Source organism: Rhagoletis zephyria, unplaced genomic scaffold (assembly GCF_001687245.7).
Source record: "Rhagoletis zephyria isolate East Lansing unplaced genomic scaffold, Rhagoletis_zephyria_1.1 Rzeph_scaffold_04508, whole genome shotgun sequence".
NCBI classification, from domain to species: domain Eukaryota; kingdom Metazoa; phylum Arthropoda; class Insecta; order Diptera; family Tephritidae; genus Rhagoletis; species Rhagoletis zephyria.
Genome location: NW_016161591.1, coordinates 1,071 through 11,286, shown reverse-complemented (window position 1 = coordinate 11,286; position 10,216 = coordinate 1,071).

Here is a 10,216-nt window from a genome sequence, read left to right as displayed (position 1 = left end):
AACTGAGTTTTTTATTTATTTTCTCTTTCAACATATGTACATACATATAGCAGCAATTAATTTTATTTAAAGAAATGGCGTATCATGCGGATCCGCTAAAGCTTCGTGCATATTATGGCATAGTAATAATAATGCGGTTGTTAAATATTTAACTACTTCCGGCGAGGAGACATCTACCTCTAGTCTTGCTAATTGGATGTCCTTTGATATAATAGCTACCGACGAGGTTGATGTCTACACCTTTTTCAACAGTATTTCAGAAAAACACAAATGTATTTCACAAAAGGCCAAATGAATTTCAGAAAAGCTTATATGTATTTCAGAAAAGACCAAATGTATTTCAGAAAAAGTCAAATGAAATTCAGAAAAACACAATTGTATTTCAGTAAAGCTTAAATGATTTCCAGAAAAAGCCAAATGCATTTCAGAAAAGGGCAAATGTATTTCAGAAAAACACAAATGAATTTCAGAAAAGCACAACTGTATTCTAAAAATATTTTTCTGAAACACATTTGTGCTTTTCTGAAATACCTTTGCACTTTTCTGAAATACATTTGCGTTTTTCTGAAAATCATTTGAACTTCTCTGAAATACAATTATGTTTTTCTGAATCTCATTTGGCTTTTTCTGAAATACATTTGAGTTTTTCTGAAATTTATTGGCCTTTTCTGAAATACATTTGCCGTTTTCTGAAATACTCTTGAAAAAGGTGTAGACTAGTTTTTATAGAAACTTTTATTATAGCAAAGCTGTCTGGACAAACAAGAAATGAAGTTGATAAAAGCGTGGTAATGAGAAATTGAATAATGACGATGAAAGTTGACTGATTCAAATATTCAGACAACAGAGGAGATTTTTTTCTGTCACGAAATTTTTAGATGTGTCTTTGCATTATATTTCAAATTATTCACGTATTATATTATGAATCATCAGGATTTCAGCAGCGCAGCAGACGGTTTTGGCTATCCACTTTAATCCAACATGACGCAGTTTACAAAAAGAGATATGTTTGACTTACTTTTTAACAACAATAACTATATAGACTCTGTTGAGATTCAATGCCTTTTGAAAATTTTCAGTCTCCATACTCAGTACGCCGTTTTCAATGAGTGACAAGTTTCAAGCCAATCCGATCGATTTTCAAAATATCGTCCGCCATTTTGAATCTTTCCAATCTGACTACATATGCGTAATCAGCGACTCCAAAACCCACCGAGTGACAAGATTTTAAATTTGGCCCAGTTTGATCCCTTCCTGACCCATAGTTTGCTGTACAGTTCACGAGTAACTTTGAATTGAACTAAAATACTTTGCTTAACATAGACCAAATTTTATGTATCCCTTGAAGAAGGAGAAGCTATTTGCCTCTTAAGAAATTTTAGTAAATTATTCTACTCGGAAAAGAAGCGCATTCATATTTTTTATTTGTCGATATTATCAAAATCGCTTGTATCATGCACTTTTGAAAAATGACTCAACATTCTCAAAAATCGAAATTTTTTCGTTCTAATTCGTATTTTTATTGATATTCGAAGCTATGTGTGATGCTTTTTCGATTTGCTGCTTTTTAATTTTTTTTTGTTTTTTTTTTGTACAAAAACCAAAGATGACATTGCACTTTTCATAAAAAATTAAAAATTCATTTCTTTCTAAAAGGTAATTTTTTTGGCTAAATTTAGGTACTTTTTGTGAGATTTTAAAGAAGTTTAAAAAAAGGATTCTTAGCCCAGTCAAGTTAGCTCAATATAGAAAGGTAAGCTTACAATAATTCGTACTGTACTGAAACAAAGGTCAAAGTTCACATAAATTATATATATTTTTTTTTTCATTTTTCAACCAAACTGTAAGGTGTATCATAAAACTAGGTGTCACAAAAATGAAGTTCATGCAATTAAATTCCTGCCGCGTCCGTGCCACTCGTGGCCAACAAGTTGGCAACCGAACACAGCCGATCTATCTGGCTGCAGCAGTTGCTGAAGAAGCATAGCAAAAATGCACACTTCAATTGGTTCGCAATATTTCAATCTTTTTTTTTACTTTAAATTGTGCCCTGTATTTGAAGAATCGTCATGTAACTACTTTGTGATTTAAGTGCTTTTATGAACATTTAATACTTGTTAAAAAAAAAGGTAGTGTAAACGTACGCCACGTTTTAAACGTATTTTAAGATTTGATTACAAATAAACGGTTAATCCGTAAATAAATGCAGCCGTAGAGATCTAACGGAACTGCAACTAGCAAACAAAATGGGTAAATGGAAGAATCGCAGTTACATTTCCAATTCACGTGCATGGTAAATTTAAGCGTTCTTTTCTCTGCTGCTCCCTTTACAATTCTGTTGACATTTACAACCGCATCCTTTTGCATACATAAAAAAAAGAACCCTATCTTTATTTACTTATCCTTATTCTCTTGCTAGTGTTCTTGCTCGGCATTTTTAAATTAAGTTGGAAATAAAAAAAATTAAATTAACTTTAATCGCTGTCAGTGTCACATACTAACACGTCATAATTTTTCATTCTCTTTTTTGGTCATTCTCTTCGTGCAGGCTTTTGTCGTGATGCCGCGCTGAAAAGTCCCAAAAGTCACAGCTTTATGATAATAACCGTTTTAATAATGAATTGTCATGAAATGTCACTCATACGCCGTGGAGGCGCTAGTGGCTGTGGCGCTTGGCATTATGCGACGGCCATTTACGCATGTGTTGGCGCAATTAAAACGAAGCGCATATACTACATAAATACCACCCACATTAACACTCATACTTGCGCACGCTATTTATGTGCATATGGGTGTGTGTGTGTGTGTGAATTTCAATGAAAAATCATGGTAAACGGCAGCTTTCATACTTAGCTACTTAAATTCTGCATAATTGCTGCGCTACATGCATCCACAGGTAGGTACGTACTATGTATATGCGTATGTATGTATGTATAGAAGTGTACATATTTTTATTAAGCTTTCACATGCACTGCCGAACAATTTTGTAAAATAGACTCTGTAATTAAACCTACAATAACTTACATACATATATTGTTTGAAGGAGCTTTCATCACTTGCATAAATTGAAAAATGATATTGAGGTTGTTCACGCTTGCCTGGTTATTTGGTTATCTGGTTAAAAATTACTATTGCGTAGTGTACTTTATTGTTGTAAACTGAATAAAAAATATAACCGCATAACCACATAATCTGATACGCCGGCAAGCGTGAACAACCTCATTATTTCAATATGTAGCTTAAATATCAATCATAATCGGGTTTTCACTGTAATAACTTAAATGTTCTCATTTGGATCAAGTAGTTTTGAATAATCGACCAGCATTGCTTTCAAAGGGTTCCGAAGAATCTGAACCGCAATAAAAGCGAAAAGTACTTGAGCGTATAATTTTTATGCATACATATGTATGTACAAACTTAATTCGGACGTACAATCTTTGCAAAGTTACACAAAAATAGACTATGGATATTATGTATTTTTATATGCATGTAAGTATGAGAGTGTACTACTAAAAAAATATATATTTTCTGATGTACGCATATGGATTCATCAGTAAAGTTTAGGTATAGAGAGTTTTTTACAATAAGGGCAGCTGTTTTTAGTTGTTTTATTTTTGGCATATTTTTTTATCAAAATATTGTTAATACTACAACGAAAACCCCAAAAATCCGAGTCGAATTAAAATATTGCTCTTTTTAGAAAAAAAGAGTATGCAGTAGGGTGGTCAAAAAAAAATAACGAAATGTTAAGGATTTTTCTAAATGGATATTTTTATGATATTTAGAACTGCCTTAAAGCCCATGCAGTTTTCCATGTATTTTATATGGGCATAACACACTTTTTCGTATAAATGGTATAGAATTCCTAAAAATCTGTATTTTTCTATCGAAAAACTCAGTTTCTTTCAGAAGACTTTCAATAATAATGCCCAATTGTTTATTTTACCATTTTTGAGTACTAACGATTTTTTGTGGGTCCCCCATTGAATTTTTTGAGGTTTTTGGGGGCCTTTAAAAAATAGTTAATATTTATAAATGGTTAAATAAACGATTGTGTATTGTTATTGGAAAATATCTTCTTTTTAACAAGAAAAGAAATACGGGCATTCCTTTTTTCCATCTAGAAAAATTCCCGCTTGTATTTTTGGACCACCCTAGTACGCAGTTTTGCAACCCATTAAATTTCAGTATAATAAAGTGTAAGTTTCAAGCCATGACCTAGGCTTACCGCTGAATTTTGGCAAATTTTTAATGAAAGTGTAAAAAAAGGACACCAATAAATTCACAACGTAAAAAAAACTGAGTACGTGTAGAACCTGCGCGTGGAACAAGTTAAACTTGGTAGATAGAAAGAAGTTTTCATTATATTATTTCTCATATATTTGCCTTTGTCTTTATCTTTTTCTTAGTATTTGTTTTTGTTTTAGACTTTGTCTTTATCCTTGTCCTTTTCTTGGGCTTTGTCTTTGCTTAGCCTTAGCCTTAATTTTCATCTTAGTCTTGTTCCTCCGCATAATAAGTATTAATTTTCGTCATCATGTTCATCTTTGTCTTAGTATGCATCTATTTACTTTTTCTTATTATTATCTATTATTTTTCTTCTTCGTCATCCTTATCTTCAACATCATCTTCATCCACATATACATTATCATCTCCATCGCTATCTTTTTATCTATCCTTACCTTTATCTTAAACTTTGTCCCCGCCGTGGCGTTCAACGCAACCGTGTCGTTAAATATTTAAAGCAAACATCACCGACCTCGATTAAGAAATTTCACTTCAGAAATGAGCAAAGTTGCAAGCTGACGAATTTTCTTTTTTATTAGACACAATTCAGAAATATCGTTGCTTTAAACAAATTAAAACGAGTGCTGGCGGTCATTTCTGAATACGTACCTCCTTTTGGATTGTGACGTTCTCCCAACAAACAAACGAGCGGTATGTTGATATGTTTCGCTTATGTAAAGTGTATGTTTGTATTTATGCATTTATGGTGATCTCGTTAAACTGTTACCAAACAAATTTAAACTGTTACTCAATAGCTTTTTACAAACGATGCAACCCAATATCACAAAATACGCACACACACATACACACACACAATCATGCATGCGAATACCAAATTGTTGGTATCAGAAATGCAAATGAGTTTTCCTTAGTTTGAAGAATTACGTGCGTCAAAGTTAGAAAGTGTACATATGTATTTATGTGCATACGAATACATATACAAAGACATTTTTAAGGCATTTAGAACTGTGTTAATCGATCCTCTATATGAAAATGGTTGAAGTAAGGGGTGATAGCTCAAATTTACTTTGAATAACTTTGAATAACACTTTTTGCAAGAAATTCTACGAGCTTAAGGCATACCAACATAAATGCATGTACATATATTAAAGTGCTGCACAAGTCGTCGACTTAAAGCTGGTTTCAAGTATCTCAAACTGATTTAGTATAACCCAGCAATGTTTTTGCTCTCAACGAACAAATCAATTGTAGAGCACACAGTCAAGCAACAAAGGCGAAACCTGCATGACTCGCTTCGAACTGCCTACATAAATATCAGAGTTGTCAAAAAAGCATTAATTTTGTAATGCATTAACATACCATTACGCAATAATGTTAATGTAAAAAATTAATCTAAATGCAAATAAAAATTTTAATGCATTAGTTTTGAGAATCTAATGCTTAGTAAAATGTTAGTGCATTAATTCTGACAAATATAATGCTAATGAAATTCCAAAATTTTTATGTTAATGCAAAAATAAATTAATTAGCATTATTTCTTCGGAATTAAATGCACTGAAATTTTATCAACCATTAGATTTCAAAAATGAATGCATTAATTTTTTAAATTAACAATAAAATGCTATGCATTAAAAAATTAATGCATTTTTCACAACTCTGCTACTTATCATAAAACAGTTAATTGTATATCCGTTAGGGATGGGTCTGGCACTAGCTGATCTCCAATTACCCGTATGAGAGCATTTAGGACTAATTAGTGCCCAATTGTACCCGATTGACACCAATGCCGGAATATTCTCTTTAGAGATTCGTCGCACAATGTTTTGCAGGGTAAACACAGATTAGTTATGATCGTATTTACATACGAGTATATTAAATATGCTAAATACTTTAAGTAGAAGTGTTCACTTTCTTCGCAAGAGCAAACACTGAGTATAAAAGTATTCAGTTACTTTTTCACGAAATACCGCGTGCAAAGGTATTGTGGTATTCATGCCTTTACTAAATTCCTTATATAAAATTAATCCCGAATCAGTCACGAAAATCCTAAAACTATCCTGAACTCCTGCAAAGTCCCGAAAAATTATGGAAACTGCCTGAAAAATTTTCTAGTCGCTCAATACAATAGTAATCCTTAAGTAGTCCTGAAAATCCCGAAATAGTACTGAAAATCCTGAATTAGTCCTGAAAATCGCGAAACTCCACATGGTTTCGAAATTTCGGAAACCCCTTAAAAAAGTGTTAGATAATAAATCCGATTTTGATAATTCTTTTTTACCGTAATTTTATCGGTACTTCAAGGGTGGTCTCATATTAATTTCATTTATTTAGATCCGAAATTTTTATATGAGGATTGACGTCGGTTGTGTGTTTTTTAACCCAATACTTATCCTAATAAAACTTTACTCATGTGTCCAAGAGCGTTAAGGACATTAAATCAAGCCTATATTAGCTTAGCATTTTTTTTTTGTGTGACTTCAGTGCCAGTAGGGCTGCCTGACTGTCCGACATAATGCAGATATATTTCGAGGATGTGCCTCTTCTAAGGCTTTCTCTGCTGCAAATTCGCGACATGACAGTTTTGGAATACAACTCAATTTTATTAACATTGCACAAAGAATTTAAAAGATTACTAGCACCATCGGCCCACTCATAATCAACTTTTATGTTTGCTTCATTATTTTCCTTTTCCAAAAACAAGTAATTTAACTGGCGCATAAACCGCAGCATTTCCATTGAAGGCAGTTCCACGAAAATCTAAATGCGGTGAAATGGTACATATAAAAGAACGAGTTCATACATTACGCATTCAGAACTTGCAAGGCTTTCACTACATATTTACTTGGTCTACGAAACACGCTTCCCTGTTTGTGTATGCGCGGACCCAGTCTCATTGCTGTAATAAATGCTATACGAGAGCATTTGTTAGTTAATTAGTCGAATGGTTATTGCGGCTCTCTATTTGGGTATGTGTGTTTGTCTTTATGTATGTATGTATGTATTTATGTGTGTGTGCTTTATGCATTGCTGGCTACTCTTTATGGTGGTCAACATCACATTTCCGCAACACTTGTCACAAAGCTCGAACAATCACCTCTAAATAACTTTCATTATTGGTCTATGTTAAGTCGATTGTGGGTTTGTGGCATACATGCGCATTACATTTTATCAAAGTAATTACAATTAACAATCATATGCCACAAATTGGCAACATACTTCCCATTTACATACATATGTTGCGCATAGTACATATGTACATATGTATAATTCCAAGAATTCCAGAATAAATTCAATACAATCTCAAATTGTATGCACTTTTTATTCAGCAGTCGCTTAATGTTAACTGCTTTTTGTAACACTTCGAATGAATTTGGATGTTTTGCTTCAATGTGCTGTCCGTTAGACAAATTCTTCGAATGGGAACTGTGTTAAACTAAGAGAAAAGCTGGGTGCTCACAACAAATTTCCGCAGGCAGCTGATGTTCACTCCGTAGAGCTTTTCGGGAGTGTTGATGAAATGCGCACCAAGGTGCTTAAATCTGTACATAAGATCTACTGAGAGTTCCCGACAGTAGATACATCCTCCAACTCTCCCGTCCAGCTTCGATCCGTGCGTCTGCCAGACCCCTACTCCAGAGACTACCATTCTCCCATTCGTCCCTTGGAGGGATATGCTTGGAGAAGGATCCTTTTGGGGCCAGCTTCGGAACACTTTGGTCCGTTTCTGCCGGCAGGAAGTCGAAACTTTCGAGAATTGTTGAATGTCCATACGCTGGGTTGAAAGAAAACACAGAGTTTTTGAGCCTAATAGCGCTATAGTACGAGTGGTCCGGAGCGCTCTGCTGATGCCAACGAGGGCCGTCCTTTGCACACGCTCTATCTTCCTAACAAAGGTGGTATTTTAAAGTGAGTTCCGCCAGACAATGACCCCGTATAACATGATTGTCTTGAAAATACCTTTTTGGGAGCGGCCCCATATCTTCCCCATGGCATTTTTGCAGCAGTAAAGACTAACCGGTGCCTTTTTTACACACTCCTCAAATATTTGGCTTCCATGATAGCTTCCAGTCCAGCAACATGCTCAAGAAATCGGTCCTGTCAAAGTGAACAAGTGAAACGCCCTAGACATGGGGCACCTTGTACCTCCTTGTGAATAGTACGAGCTCCGAGCTCTTATCATCGCCCTAGGTAACACATCATTGAAAGCCCCTTCGATGCCAAGGAAGGGTCTACTGCACAATATTTGTTCTTAAGGGACTCCTCTTTGACTTTCACAAATGCGTGCAGGGCAGATTCCACCGATATACCCTTAAGGAATCCTTTCACCAATACCTAAGATCATTGCATTAGCAGTTTCATATTTGTTTTTAAATTATTTCAGGCAAAAGTCGTGCATTTAAAAAATTTCCCGTATTACTCATACGCCATGTAGACCATCATTGAAATGTAATAGAGCGAAAAACGTCGAATATCATTTGTCTCGCTGGTCCAGACAGTGTTGAACACTTGCTGTCGGGTTAAAAAAAGGCAAGCTGGAAAGCGTGTCGCTTTGATTTTTGTATATATCACCTAAACGCAATGTACTAAATATGTATAAATTCATTTAAATAACAACACGCAAAGCCCTCTAAACTGCTGAATCAACTGACTAAAGGCCATTAAAAAGAGATAATCGAAAGCTGAATTATACCGGCGCGTGAAAGCATATTTGCGTGATACCGTTAATCACAGAGCAATAGATGTGTATACACATACATACATACATATGTAGTCGCTTAGCGCCCTTGCTAAGCTTATTGTACGCGGTGTACTGAATTGGCATGTCAATTTCCTAAGCTGCGCGAAAACACTACGTAAAATTGCGGCCAGATATTTTTTTTCTCTTTTTTTTTTTGTTTTTAATATTTGCTGTGGTGTGAAAATTTCGGCTTCCTAAAATGTTTAGAAAGCAATTTATCATTTAGCCCGGTGTTTACACGTTTCTGGGCAAGGGCGCTGACATGTGTATGTATGTATATATATATATACATATATGTATGTATATATGTAGATATGTACATTAGATCGTATCACAAAAAAAAACTCAATTTGTTCCAAGCGACTTTGAACATTTAACACAGAGTACCACTCATAGTAGTTTACCCATACATCGTGATGCGGTCTAATGTACATTCATACTTGCATGCTAAATACGCATGAAATGGTAAATACATACATACTATGTGTGTGCATACGTTTGTAGTTATTGACAACGTGTTGAATATTTTATAAGCTCTCCGCGATGAATTGATCAACAATTTAAAACTATTTTGTTATCAACTGCAGGCATTGTTGGTGCCGCACTGGTTGTGAATTTTACTACACAGTTTGTATGCAGTTCAAAACTATTTTATTAGAAAATTATGCATTTCAGTAATGTAGACAGAAGTCTTCTTTTGTCTCCTAAAGGCACAACGTTTTTCCGAGAAAAGTCACAATCAGTGCACTCGCAACTACTGCGTAAAGGAAACGTTATATCGGCTGCATTTGGCACTTCGAGCGAAAAGATATTCTCATGTCTTGTTGTGGCATTATTTAACGTTAAATAATAACACAACCAACAGCTGGCGCAGCTACATACATACATACGTATGTATGTCAACATATAATTAAATAAAAGCGAAGCTCACTTGTATGCGAGAACGTAAATAGGGCAGAGACATTTTAGCAAGTTTTGCCTAATTTTCTTTGTTTAAAAAATTTTTACTATTTTTTTATGAAAATGTAGCTTACTACCCAAAAAAAAACAATGTGAATGAAAATTCAACAAATTTTCATCAAAATTTTGAATTTTGTTACTTAATTTTTTATAATTTTTTTGAGTATGCAGTTTTTTAGCCCATTAAGTGATAGTATAACATAGTACAAGTTTAAAGTAGTAGTCGAAAATGAGCAACACCTTCACAAAAAAAAAAAAAAAAAAAAAAAA